The 14,440-nt window shown below is 49.2% G+C and overlaps 1 protein-coding gene across 9 annotated transcripts in view; it reads left to right on the top strand.

The window, feature by feature from the left end:
• The window catches only part of PHF14 (PHD finger protein 14), a 276,270-nt gene that overhangs the window by 166,226 nt on the left and 95,604 nt on the right, over positions 1-14,440 (top strand). For 2 of the 9 annotated variants that reach the window (XR_012320018.1, XR_012320019.1), the window contains exon 19: positions 1,999-2,073. The exons of the other annotated variants lie outside the window; for them this stretch is intronic. The gene's annotated coding sequence lies outside the window, so the exon portion shown is untranslated. The remainder of the gene's footprint in view (positions 1-1,998; positions 2,074-14,440) is intronic. 9 annotated transcript variants of the gene reach the window in all.

Raw genomic sequence — 14,440 nt, 5'->3', positions numbered from 1 at the left:
CAATGAACCTGGGCAGGTGGATGCGGGAAATGAGCTGTCGGGCCTCGTTTGCAGCTGTCCAATTTCTCTCCTCTACCACTTAAGTATGTTGGGCACCCCTTGAGTGAATAACAATTGGTATTGAATTCCTGTCAGGTGCTTAGAATAGAAGGGATTTACCATTTGTTAAAAAGGGTTTCATTGTCATTCGGAATCTATCCGAAATAATTTACTGGTAGAGTACGGATCGGAACATCCTAAAGTGTAACGGGAAAGAAAGGGGAGATCTATAAATAATCGACCACAGAGACATAAATTTTTCACGTAAATACATGTACAGTATTCTCTTACACTTTGACGTATATGTAAATGAGTGAAGAGATGTACATCCACAAGTAGCCTCAAACACCAATATATACATTTCGTAATAATGCCTATAAAAAGTTAAAAAAAAGTAACCAAAGTGATTAAAATGTGAAATGCATTATTAAGAAATGTTAAGAACAATTGTAACTCAAAGAGGAAACAAGTGGAAGAAAGACAAGAATAGTCAGCGAATAGATGATTATTAGGTGAGGTACATAAAGGTATATTTCACATGCCACTGTCAAGTATATATTATAGTACAGTATCTAAATCAACCTACAGGTACAAACCTGAGCCTAAGTAATCAGATAATAGGAGTTGATAAGTGCAACGCTTACCCATTAGGGTGACAATTGCTGAGCCCTTCATATAGCCACTATTCGTGTTTTGCGTGATGCTTTCTCCAGGGGTGACCCCATGAGAAAGCATTTTGTGAAACGCGCGTCGGTGACCCCTTGAGAAAGCATCATGCAAAACTTTCATCAAAACTTTGTGGAGGGCTCAGCAATTATCCCTCCAATGGGTAAGCACTAGTGTTGAGCGAGTATGTTTTATTAACCCTTTCGCCGAGTATGCTCGGGCCGAGCTCTGAGTATTTATAGCTGCTCGGTTGAATCTCCCGTGTGCATGATTTGCAACTGTTTGACAGTTTTATTACATGTGAGGAATTTCTATTTCTTACACATTCCTCACATGTAATAAAACTGTCAAACAGTTGCAAATCATGCACACGGGAGCGATATACTCGGAGCTCGGCCCGAGCATACTCGGACAGAACATACTCGCTCAACACTAGTAAGCACTGCACTGTATAACTTCTATTATCTGATCATTTTGGCTCCGTTTTGGACTTAGGTTTATTTCCTTTTTTTTTACCTCTTCATAGACATTTTGTTGCATGGGAATGTTCCACCCTGTATATCCCCTGTTTTTTTTTCGACAGATGGGGGGGACCTGTATGATGTAGTAATATTCCTCACCCATAGAAATATATTGTGCCTTTAGGAATACTGTTATAGTCATACTTTTCGTAGTAGGCAGGGATAAGGTCGTAAGAGGTTTTCCTATATTCCTAGTGGTAGGCATGATCAAACAGAAATACTATCATCTTGCTCATTTCATTTTTAAATGTAAACAAGAAACAACGGTGCAGAGCTTGGACAAAACAAAAGAATCAGACTGTAAATAACGATCTTCAGACACTGAGCAAATTGTAATCTAAGCAACGTGTATGGGTTTCGGTTGAAATTGAGACCTCTTTTGGACGCAGTTGACCTCACGTGTGAGACCCAAGCACAGCCCGTTTGCAGTAAGAGAGTGATCAAAGGTTTTAGTTGTATTCCCACGACTTAGAAAAAAAATATTTGTCAGACAAAAAGTTTGTGGCAAAGTGTTTTTCACAGTGATGCGGCTCTAAACTCCAGACGATGCTTCAAGAGTCCCACACTCACTCCACTTTTCAATACTACACCTGTGGTGAAGATGGCCCTGTGCATCCCAATGGCTTGTCTTCTCCTGCGTTGCTCCTTTACTGTCTGCTTACTGTCTTTCTATCCCTGACTAATTCACTCTCTCCTCCTCCTAGTATCTTCTTAGGCTTTAATTTCCAAATATCTTTTTCCCTCCATTTCCATCTAAACCACATTTCTGCAGGAGGGTCCACATTGAATGTTCTGTGAAGAAAGCCTGTCAAACTGCTGCAGCCCAACGTCAGTCTGCAGCCACAAGGTACGGCAGGATTACGTTATCCTCTGTGTGTTATGCTTTCTTATGATATTAAAAAGTGGTATGACTTACAGGATCTAAGCTAGAGGACCTGTCACCACTTTAAAAGTGGTACATTGTTGCTCTTATTTTATTCTCTGTGCTACCTTGAGTATAACGCTTTTTTGTTTTTTAAAATCCACCATACAGTTCCAGAGATGTGGGCCTTTATGTTTAGCGTTACACAGGAGCTGATCCTCGGGGGCGTGTCTTTAGGCTGCTCTGCATAATTACCCTGTGAGCCGCGCCCCTTTAGCAAAGCCCATAGCAGCAGCACAGGAACCAGATCCTCGGGGGCATGTCTTTAGGCTGTTCTGCATAATTACCCTGTGAGCCGCGCCCCTTTAGCAAAGCCCATAACAGCAGCACAGGAACCAGATCCTCGGGGGCGTGTCTTTAGGCAGCTCTGCATAATTACCCTGTGAGCCGCGCCCCCTTTAGCAAAGCCCATAACAGCAGCACAGGACCGGATCCTCGGGGGCGTGTCTTTAGGCTGCTCTGCATAATTACCCTGTGAGCCACGCCTCCATAGCAAAGCCCATAACAGCCGCACTAAATAAAAAAGGCCCATATCTCTGGAACCTTATGGCCGATTTTAAAAACTAAAAAAAAATGGAACACTCAATGGAGTAGCGGGAATAAAATAAGGGCAAATGTTGCCCATTTTTGACCTGGTGTCAGGTCTTCTTTAACTCCTATCATTATACAGCCGTAGACCTGTTTGAGCGCAGCTGGGAATATTGTCTTTTGCATCTCTCTGCATGGCGTCTATGACTGTATTACTGTTTCTTGCATGCTTTCTTAATGGCAAGGCTTTTCCTGATGTGATGTTTGCCCTTACTTGTGGTGTTTTCTGCTGACTACTTACCCTGTTGTGCTGTGCACAGCAATCTAAGCCACAACACAGTCCATACATTTGCTCCCCTTCCCCCTCACAGCATTCACAAAAAGAGAGAAGCTGCAGCTGCATCCCCCTCCTCTCCACTCTCATTCACTTTATTACTACACACTTAAACAAGGCAATGAATAGTAGGACTCCAGGTGAAGGAGATGCTCTGTAAATATTAACGACACAGATTTGTTTCAGAAATGTTGTGACTTTACTGCCCCATTCAATTGACTAAGACTTGTTGAAATCCAAGTGCTTGAAACAGATTTTGTAAATGGTCCCTGTATTTTTAGACAGCTTCATCCCATTTGATAATGTAATAAATGTACAATCTGCAAATCATTTTATTTAAAAATAATGGTCTAAACCCCGAAAGATAACTCCAAAGTGCCGGCTACCAGTTCTCTATTTTTTTTTTAGTAACTTTCTGTCCACTGCCTGCTGCAAAGTATTATCCACCTCTAGCAGCAGAGATACCGAGACAGATTACAGGAAGTGGGGGAGGGTCTTTGTCTTTTTTCAGTAAGCAGTAGTGACTCTGTCCACTGAATGTGGGAGCTGGTCGTTGTCTCTACAGGACCTGTGCTTGTGTCTTTGTCTCTGTACAGGAAGTGGTGTTTGGTCTTTGTCTCTCTACAGTCCTTTTCACTCTATAGTAAGTGGGGGTAGGACGCTCTCTTTTTCAGTAAGCAGGGGCAAGTCTCTGTCCACAGAATGCGGGCGCTTGTCATTGTCTCTACAGGACGTGTGTTTGGGTTTCTGTCCTTACAGGAAATGGTATTCGGTCTTTGTCTCTCTACAGTCTTTTTCGCTTTATAGTAAGTAGGGGTAGGACTTTCTCTTTTTAGTAAGCAGGGGCAAGTCTCTGTCCACAGAAAGTGGGAACTGATTGTTTTCTCTACAGGATGTGTGGTTGGGTCTCTGTCTTTACAGGAAGTGGGGTTTGGTCTTTGTCTCTCTACAGGAATTGGGGGCCCGTCTTTTTCACTCCATAGGAAGTGGGTCTCTTTTTAGTAAGCAGGGGCAGGTCTTTATCCACAGAAAGTGGGAGTTGGTCATTGTCTCTACGGGAAGTGGGGTTGGGTCTCTGTCTTTACAGGAAGTGGGGTTGGGTCTCTGTCTTTACAGGAATTGGGGGCCGGTCTGTTTCACTCTATAGTAAGTGGAGGTGGGTCTCTTTTCAGTAAGCAGGGGTGGGTCTCTGTCTACAGAAAATGAGAGTTGGTCATTGTCTCTACAGGACGTGTTGTTGGGTTGGGTCTTTGTCTCTCTACAGGAATTGGGGGCCGGTCTTTTTCACTCTATAGTACATGTTGGTGGGTCTTTGTCTCTTTTCAGTAAGCAGGGGCGGGTCTCTGTCCACAGAATGCGGGAGCTGGTTGTTGTCTCTACGGGACATGAGGTTGGGTCTTTGTCTCTATAGAAATTGTGGGTGCGTCTTTGACTGTCTACAGGAAGATGGGGGCGATTCATCAAGACCGGCGATTCTTTCTCCAGTCTTGATTTGGGCACATTATAGAACAGATGCTCCTGATTCATTAAGACTGGAGTAAGATTAGTGGCGTAGTGTAGACATAGCGTACACTGCCCCTCATCATGAATTTACAGAGCGAGGGTCCTCACACCTGCGTCCTTCCCCAGCTCTGCCCGCTTTGTTGGACGTGGGGTGAGAATGGCGTGAAAACAACAGAAGTCACATTACTTTTGCGCACCCTCGCATTGCGCAAAAAAAAAATTGATACTTTTCAAACCTTTTTTTCACTAAAAATCTGGTGAAAAAAGCTTTGATGAATCGCCCCCCTATGTATCTCGGCTCCTGCTCTCCTGTCTGTCAGTCTGCAAAACTGTGAGTTGTGGTCTGGAGCCGTTATCCGCTTCCGGAAATTGCGCTCCCTTTTAATTCTTCCCTCCTGGTGACCAGATATCCGCTGTCCTCGGTACGAGGGACATTACATATTCCCTGACAAGGAAACTGTTACATTTTTAAAACAAGCAGCGGAGTTTTCAGGTTCATGTCCGCACCTTTTATCTTTTTTGACAGCGTGCATAGGGATTTAATAGGAGTCATGTTGGTTTTAAGCAGCGTAATATCCTTCTTTTTTACCCTACGTGTCAAGCGCTAGATAGACAGTGACTGCAGGGCATGAAATCTGCTTTTTTCACAATTGGTAATATTGCCTGTCACCCCGGAGCCAGAGGTGTTGATCACGGCCGTGACAAGGTTTCTCTTATGACAACGCTGCATTTGTTGCTTTCTGGAGCAGAAGGAAAAAAAACAGATCTCAGATTTTAAGAAAAAAAAGAAAATCTTCTAGAATATAAAAGTTAATTTAGACTTTTTGTTTCCAACATATACCTACATTTTGGTTATCTTCATGCTTTGAAAGGTTATTGTAGTGAAAGATTGTCTCCTTGACAATATATAGATACCTATAGATAGCTATATATATGACATATCTACGGTGCTTGTGTGTTTATATATATATATATATATATATATATATATATATATATATATATATATATATATATATATATATAAATAAATGTGAGATAAAAATGTAATTGAAGAATACATTTAAAAACAAATATATATATATGGAATATTAAAAGATATATAAAAAAATGGTGTGCACATAATGGGTAAATACATGTACTATATATAGAATCATTATATATAATTTTATATTCACTTGTTATATTGTGTGTATGACAGTATATATAAGTGTAATATATACCAGTGTGTGTATATATACTCTACATATACTCTCTAAGTATATATTTCGACACTCATATATATATATATATATATATATATGTCATTTGTAATTTAACAAGTGAATATAAAAGTATATCTCATCAGCATATATATAAAGATTCTTTATTCAGCACATATATTTACACTATGTGCATACAATGTTTTTGATATATTTTGATAGTGTACACAGTGTTTGTATGTATATACCATATATGTGCATATGTATGCATATACTATGTATGTATATGTATATATATATATATATATATATATATATATATATATATATATATATATATATATATATATATATATATATATAAATTTGTTTTTCAATTAATTCTTCAATTACATTTTTATACCAGATTGATATATCCATATCTAGCACTTCTCAATATTAAAACCGTAGCACTAAGAAGGAAAAGTTGTGCAATGATGAAAATCACAGGATGGAGACGGGACTGATCTGAAAATAATGAAAAAAATGGAAAAAAAAAATTCTAATTTTCTCGAGTCTGCAGTATGAGCCTCGTGCAGAAATCCCGGCACCTTCGGCCTCGGCTGCTATCACTGAAATTATTAATAGTCATCTGAGGATGGTTCTGCCTCTGAATGCACTTGGGTAAATCATCAAGATCCTCTTCTGGCAGCTCCTGTGTAATCACCGACCAACGATGTTCAAGGAATCAATTTTCAACAGAAAAACACCAAGTCGCATGTTACTCCTGCAGTATTGAGCAGCCTGCGTAGCGAAAACATGCTCCCATGGCTGCAGCATCTCCAGACTTGTCTCCCATCAACCACATCTGGGACATCGGTGATTACACAAGAGCTGCCAGCAGAGGATCTTGATGATTTGCCCAAGTGCATTTATTAAAATCCTGCGATGAGGCTGGGGAGTAAAGAGGGTTCTACCTGTGATAAAAGGATAAAATAACAGGGTGTGTTTTTCTCACCTTGCTTTGTTGCAATTGCAACAATGAAAACGCGTGTGCCACCTGCTGAAACCTCGGGTCATAAACCAGAAAATGGTGGTGTAATGCACACGCCCGGACTGACTGGCGTGTGCGTGTTTATGTAGTGATTCCACTGTTCCATGAACCGGAGAGTGCCTGGAGGGGCGTAACTAAGTATCTGCCCGATCCGACCAAGGTCGCACGACGGCATACGACGCCAGTGCACCAGGGAGGAACCGAGCAGAGGAACCAGGGTCTACTCCAGGTCAGACTCCGGACACGGCTGTTGACCCACACCGGGGAATACAGAGACAGGCAGACTAGAGCGCAGGCTGGGTAGGGTCCAGTACAGACTGGGAGACCAATTCGAAACCGCAGACGCGGTGGACAGGGCCGAGCAAAGCGAAACCGCAGACGCGGTGGACAGGGCCGAGCAAAGCGAAACCGCAGACGCGGTGGACAGGGCCGAGCAAAGCGAAACCGCAGACGCGGTGGACAGGGCCGAGCAAAGCGAAACCGCAGACGCGGCGGACAGGGCTGAGCAAAGCGAAAACCGCAGACGCGGCGGACAGAGCTGAGCAAAGCGAAAACCGCAGACGCAGCGGACAGCTGAGCAAAGCGAAAACCGCAGACGCGGCGGACAGAGCTGAGCAAAGCGAAAACCGCAGACGCGGCGGACAGAGCTGAGCAAAGCGAAAACCGCAGACGCGGCGGACAGAGCTGAGCAAAGCGAAAACCGCAGACGCGGCTGACAGAGCTGAGCAAAGCGAAAACCGCAGACGCGGCGGACAGAGCTGAGCAAAGCGAAAACCGCAGACGCGGCGGACAGAGCTGAGCAAAGCGAAAACCGCAGACGCGGTGGACAGGGCCGAGCAAAGCGAAACCGCAGATGCGGCGGACAGAGCTGAGCAAAGCGAAAACCGCAGACGCGGCGGACAGAGCTGAGCAAAGCGAAAACCGCAGACGCGGCGGACAGAGCTGAGCAAAGCGAAAACCGCAGACGCGGCGGACAGAGCTGAGCAAAGCGAAAACCGCAGACGCGGCGGACAGAGCTGAGCAAAGCGAAAACCGCAGACGCGGCGGACAGAGCTGAGCAAAGCGAAAACCGCAGACGCGGCGGACAGAGCTGAGCAAAGCGAAAACCGCAGACGCGGCGGACAGAGCTGAGCAAAGCGAAAACCGCAGACGCGGCGGACAGAGCTGAGCAAAGCGAAAACCGCAGACGCGGCGGACAGAGCTGAGCAAAGCGAAAACCGCAGACGCGGCGGACAGAGCTGAGCAAAGCGAAAACCGCAGACGCGGCGGACAGAGCTGAGCAAAGCGAAAACCGCAGACGCGGCGGACAGAGCTGAGCAAAGCGAAAACCGCAGACGCGGCGGACAGAGCTGAGCAAAGCGAAAACCGCAGACGCGGCGGACAGAGCTGAGCAAAGCGAAAACCGCAGACGCGGCGGACAGAGCTGAGCAAAGCGAAAACCGCAGACGCGGCGGACAGAGCTGAGCAAAGCGAAAACCGCAGACGCGGCGGACAGAGCTGAGCAAAGCGAAAACCGCAGACGCGGCGGACAAGGCTCTGTTCACACAGAACAGACTAGAAGAGAAAGGCAGAACCAGATACCCACAGGGTACTTGCAGAGAAGTAGCGAGTGGACCACAAACTCACAAACGGAAGTAGAGTGACAATGAGCAGGAGTTAGGTACGAGTACAGACTCTGCAGAAAAAGGAAAGGAACGGACATAGAGAAAAAACAGGTAAAAGATAGGAGAGAGTTCAGACTGGAACTGAGTGTACGGAGGAGACCGACACTGCAGCGGGATACAGGAGCGGGTCTGGGAATACGGCCCCCAGAGAGGCAGGATGAACAGGCAAGGAGCGTGTTCAGACTGGCCTGGAAATACAGCCTCCAGGAAGACGGAACGAACAGGCAAGGAACGAGTACAGACTGCAGGTTAAGGTACACAGATAGGACACAGTACAGACATGGAAACAGATACTGCAAGACTGGTAACATAGACAGGACCTGGCATGTCAGAGACAAAAGCCAACTGACAGGGCAAGATGCTCAGGCATCAGTTAATTGGGGCAGCTGGTTTAAATACCAGGTGATAGACAGCAATAGGCTGAGGACGCACAAGGGGTGTGCCTGCAGCAGGTACAAAAAGCAGGAAGTGATCGGGCGCCGCCCTTAAGCAGCAGACACAGAAGCAAACAGACAGCATGGAGGGAAGCCAGAGAGACACCCTGGACTGGAGATCAAGTGCTCGCTCTTGCACAGTGGGAGATGGACCACTATGCAAGGACGCCGCCAGGTATGTTACAGGTGGAAGGAGATAGGCGGCTTTTCCTGCACTTCTGGCAATGTCCCACAAAGGATTCAGAGAATCAGTGAAGATAAAAACAGATATTTATTCCGTGGTGTGGACATACGCATTTCGAGGTTCTCTATACATGTAGTTGTGTCCTGAAGAAGTTGGAGAACCTCGAAACGCGTAGGAGAACCTCAAAACGCGTAGATCCACACCACGGAATAAATATCTGTTTTTATCTTCACTGATTCTCCGAATCCTTTGTGGGACATTGACAGAAGCACAGGAAAAGCCGCCTGTCTCCTTCGTAACAATTTCTGTGATTTCCATAATTCCACGACTTTTCCTTCTTGTTGTTGCAATTTGAATATTGAGGAATTATACATAGAATTTTTTAAATATATTTTTATATTACAGTTTTATAGCCTGTATAATGTACTACTTGTGCATAAATGTATACAAAAAATATTCATTTAGTCTTAAGACTTTTCTAAAGTTTTTATATTACCTTTTAAGTATCAAAAGAATTATTTTATCAGGTCATTTTAATAAAGGCGATAAGGAAAAAAAAAAAAAAGTATTTGTGCATTGAATGTGTGTTCCTTTAAATATGAGTTTAATATCTCCTAAAAGGTTCCAACCACTAAAAATAGTCAGATCGCAAGTGTGTGATTTCCCTGCAGCACTTCCGCAGGTGGATTGAAGCATTACACAGTAACTATTGAAAACAGTGCGTTTGTCTTTTTAATGCCTGCGGCTTCCTGAAGGTCCCAATTGCTGCCTTTTCTGGGCGACGTCATAGGAAGAACGTCAGGTTAACTATAAAGTGCAACACAAAATAACTAAAAATGAAAAAATAAGAGATTTTTAAAAAATATATATATTTTAAATCACCTAAATTAATTAAAAAAAAATTACACTTGTTATTTGCAAAACTCCTATTTATCAAAATATAAATTTATTTAAAAATTATTTAACCCCCCCCCCAAAAAAAAATAGAAAATATCTATACAGTATATATATTTTTCATATCATTTTTTTGCAATGCATGTATGTTAACTGTGTGAAAAAAAATGTAAAACATAAATTTTTCTTTCGCTTAAAATGGGAAGTTAAGAAGCACCTCGGTAATTTACTACTGCCTGCACCATTTTAAATTATTCTAAAGCTGTAAATCAGTTTTATTGAAATGTTCTCCGCCTCGGGCTGTTTTTTTTTTTTCCTGGTGACAGTTGCCCTTCTGCATTCTGATAAGATATTACAGTCACTGTCTCTTCACCTTTTTGTCAGTGTTGTTAATTTTTACTGTTCTAGAGCGACAGCTCGGGAGTTTTCTACAACTTTTTTTTTTTTCATATTTTTTTTTTAAATTGTTACATTTTTACACAAAAAAAAAATGTAGAATCCAGTATTACCGATACATTTTTGAGTCTTTTCTTTGGTGATAATTTGCATTTTTTGCTGTAGTAAAATATTTTATCTCTTAAAACTGCAAAACAAAAATTGCACCAACTTGCGTATAATCATTGTGTCTGCAATTATTGTGCATTTTGGGATAATTGTGCCCCCCCCCCCTTCTTTAGGCCATATTCACCAGTCTGTGGATCACAAAACCCAGCCCAACTGGCAGGTCTCATGACCTGAATTACCTGCTTCATGTATGCTGGCTCGGTTGGAGGGGGGAGTCCCCTCGCTCGGGTGGAGAAGGGGGAGTCCCCTCGCTCGGTTGGAGGGGAGAGTCCCTTCGCTCGGGTGGAGAAGGGGGAGTCCCCTCGCTCGGTTGGAGGGGAGAGTCCCTTCGCTCGGGTGGAGAAGGGGGAGTCCCCTCGCTCGGTTGGAGGGGGGAGTCCCCTCGCTCGGTTGGGGAGGGGGGGGGTGGAGTCCCCTCGCTCGGGTGGAGTCCCCTCGCTCGGGTGGAGTCCCCTCGCTCGGGTGGAGTCCCCTCGCTCGGGTGGAGTCCCCTCGCTCGGGTGGAGTCCCCTCGCTCGGGTGGAGTCCCCTCGCTCGGGTGGAGTCCCCTCGCTCGGGTGGAGTCCCCTCGCTCGGGTGGAGTCCCCTCGCTCGGGTGGAGTCCCCTCGCTCGGGTGGAGTCCCCTCGCTCGGGTGGAGTCCCCTCGCTCGGGTGGAGTCCCCTCGCTCGGGTGGAGTCCCCTCGCTCGGGTGGAGTCCCCTCGCTCGGGTGGAGTCCCCTCGCTCGGGTGGAGTCCCCTCGCTCGGGTGGAGTCCCCTCGCTCGGGTGGAGTCCCCTCGCTCGGGTGGAGTCCCCTCGCTCGGGTGGAGTCCCCTCGCTCGGGTGGAGTCCCCTCGCTCGGGTGGAGTCCCCTCGCTCGGGTGGAGTCCCCTCGCTCGGGTGGAGTCCCCTCGCTCGGGTGGAGTCCCCTCGCTCGGGTGGAGTCCCCTCGCTCGGGTGGAGTCCCCTCGCTCGGGTGGAGTCCCCTCGCTCGGGTGGAGTCCCCTCGCTCGGGTGGAGTCCCCTCGCTCGGGTGGAGTCCCCTCGCTCGGGTGGAGTCCCCTCGCTCGGGTGGAGTCCCCTCGCTCGGGTGGAGTCCCCTCGCTCGGGTGGAGTCCCCTCGCTCGGGTGGAGTCCCCTCGCTCGGGTGGAGTCCCCTCGCTCGGGTGGAGTCCCCTCGCTCGGGTGGAGTCCCCTCGCTCGGGTGGAGTCCCCTCGCTCGGGTGGAGTCCCCTCGCTCGGGTGGAGTCCCCTCGCTCGGGTGGAGTCCCCTCGCTCGGGTGGAGTCCCCTCGCTCGGGTGGAGTCCCCTCGCTCGGGTGGAGTCCCCTCGCTCGGGTGGAGTCCCCTCGCTCGGGTGGAGTCCCCTCGCTCGGGTGGAGTCCCCTCGCTCGGGTGGAGTCCCCTCGCTCGGGTGGAGTCCCCTCGCTCGGGTGGAGTCCCCTCGCTCGGGTGGAGTCCCCTCGCTCGGGTGGAGTCCCCTCGCTCGGGTGGAGTCCCCTCGCTCGGGTGGAGTCCCCTCGCTCGGGTGGAGTCCCCTCGCTCGGGTGGAGTCCCCTCGCTCGGGTGGAGTCCCCTCGCTCGGGTGGAGTCCCCTCGCTCGGGTGGAGTCCCCTCGCTCGGGTGGAGTCCCCTCGCTCGGGTGGAGTCCCCTCGCTCGGGTGGAGTCCCCTCGCTCGGGTGGAGTCCCCTCGCTCGGGTGGAGTCCCCTCGCTCGGGTGGAGTCCCCTCGCTCGGGTGGAGTCCCCTCGCTCGGGTGGAGTCCCCTCGCTCGGGTGGAGTCCCCTCGCTCGGGTGGAGTCCCCTCGCTCGGGTGGAGTCCCCTCGCTCGGGTGGAGTCCCCTCGCTCGGGTGGAGTCCCCTCGCTCGGGTGGAGTCCCCTCGCTCGGGTGGAGTCCCCTCGCTCGGGTGGAGTCCCCTCGCTCGGGTGGAGTCCCCTCGCTCGGGTGGAGTCCCCTCGCTCGGGTGGAGTCCCCTCGCTCGGGTGGAGTCCCCTCGCTCGGGTGGAGTCCCCTCGCTCGGGTGGAGTCCCCTCGCTCGGGTGGAGTCCCCTCGCTCGGGTGGAGTCCCCTCGCTCGGGTGGAGTCCCCTCGCTCGGGTGGAGTCCCCTCGCTCGGGTGGAGTCCCCTCGCTCGGGTGGAGTCCCCTCGCTCGGGTGGAGTCCCCTCGCTCGGGTGGAGTCCCCTCGCTCGGGTGGAGTCCCCTCGCTCGGGTGGAGTCCCCTCGCTCGGGTGGAGTCCCCTCGCTCGGGTGGAGTCCCCTCGCTCGGGTGGAGTCCCCTCGCTCGGGTGGAGTCCCCTCGCTCGGGTGGAGTCCCCTCGCTCGGGTGGAGTCCCCTCGCTCGGGTGGAGTCCCCTCGCTCGGGTGGAGTCCCCTCGCTCGGGTGGAGTCCCCTCGCTCGGGTGGAGTCCCCTCGCTCGGGTGGAGTCCCCTCGCTCGGGTGGAGTCCCCTCGCTCGGGTGGAGTCCCCTCGCTCGGGTGGAGTCCCCTCGCTCGGGTGGAGTCCCCTCGCTCGGGTGGAGTCCCCTCGCTCGGGTGGAGTCCCCTCGCTCGGGTGGAGTCCCCTCGCTCGGGTGGAGTCCCCTCGCTCGGGTGGAGTCCCCTCGCTCGGGTGGAGTCCCCTCGCTCGGGTGGAGTCCCCTCGCTCGGGTGGAGTCCCCTCGCTCGGGTGGAGTCCCCTCGCTCGGGTGGAGTCCCCTCGCTCGGGTGGAGTCCCCTCGCTCGGGTGGAGTCCCCTCGCTCGGGTGGAGTCCCCTCGCTCGGGTGGAGTCCCCTCGCTCGGGTGGAGTCCCCTCGCTCGGGTGGAGTCCCCTCGCTCGGGTGGAGTCCCCTCGCTCGGGTGGAGTCCCCTCGCTCGGGTGGAGTCCCCTCGCTCGGGTGGAGTCCCCTCGCTCGGGTGGAGTCCCCTCGCTCGGGTGGAGTCCCCTCGCTCGGGTGGAGTCCCCTCGCTCGGGTGGAGTCCCCTCGCTCGGGTGGAGTCCCCTCGCTCGGGTGGAGTCCCCTCGCTCGGGTGGAGTCCCCTCGCTCGGGTGGAGTCCCCTCGCTCGGGCCGGGTGTTGTGATCCGAGCCACAGATGTTTGAATTTGGGCTTATACGAAGGACATCTGGCCTATTGATATAAAGGGATTGCCCATGATCTTTCTTCAGGAGCATACTGCTCCCCAGCCCCTTGGCTTTCTGCTTATCAGTGGCAGTGCATTCCTAATTGACAGTTTAGACTTGACCCAACCTATACACTCTCCGAAAAAAAGCTTTACCTTTTAAGCTTTATTTTTGGCACTGGAGCTGGCTGGAACTGATAACCCAACCGGTTTCAGAGCAGCACTTACGAGCTGTATAGAAAAAAGCTTGTAAGCGATGTGCTCTTTGACGAAGAGACTTGCCACCATTGATAGACTTGCAGAGGAATCCAGTAACTCGTGAATCTAGCTCTAACTATAGCATTAAAAATCCACCTTTTTCTGATCCTTGGCCGGTGTATACTTGACATCAATCAGCGACTAGATGATCATTGTTCGACTGTTGACATCTTTTTAACGGGCCAAAATATCAGTGTTGACTGCAGCACATTTCCCCGTGTAATCCGGATGTGCTGCCGATAATTTGCAAATTGTAATAGGACGGAACAAAACATAGTAACGATTGTTGGTTCTCATGCATTCTGCATCAGTCCTTCTAAAAGGGCCGTTCATCGAGCGCCGACCAGCGAGCATTCGTTCAGGGAATGGTTCTTGAATATCTCATAAAAGCCTTAGCGCCTCCTTGCGCAATGAAGCCAATACAAGGTGGAGATGTAGGTAGATTAGTGGGGGATGCACATTCTGAGGTTGTGCAAGTAAAGTGACAATCCTAGTAAAGGCTTGTAGAATTTTGGTCCGTCAGCGGCTGCTCCTTCTCTGAGCAATGGTGGACAAACAACACAACTATATAGAAAGATTTGTTTGGGGCGGTACTTGGGACCCGGAAGAAGCG

Source organism: Phyllobates terribilis, unplaced genomic scaffold, assembly GCF_046119375.1.
Source record: "Phyllobates terribilis strain yellow unplaced genomic scaffold, ASM4611937v1 Scaffold_4__5_contigs__length_816908805, whole genome shotgun sequence".
Taxonomy (NCBI): Eukaryota; Metazoa; Chordata; class Amphibia; order Anura; family Dendrobatidae; genus Phyllobates; species Phyllobates terribilis.
The sequence above is the reverse complement of the archived record's forward strand: the minus strand, read 5'-3'. Positions and strand labels throughout refer to the sequence as shown.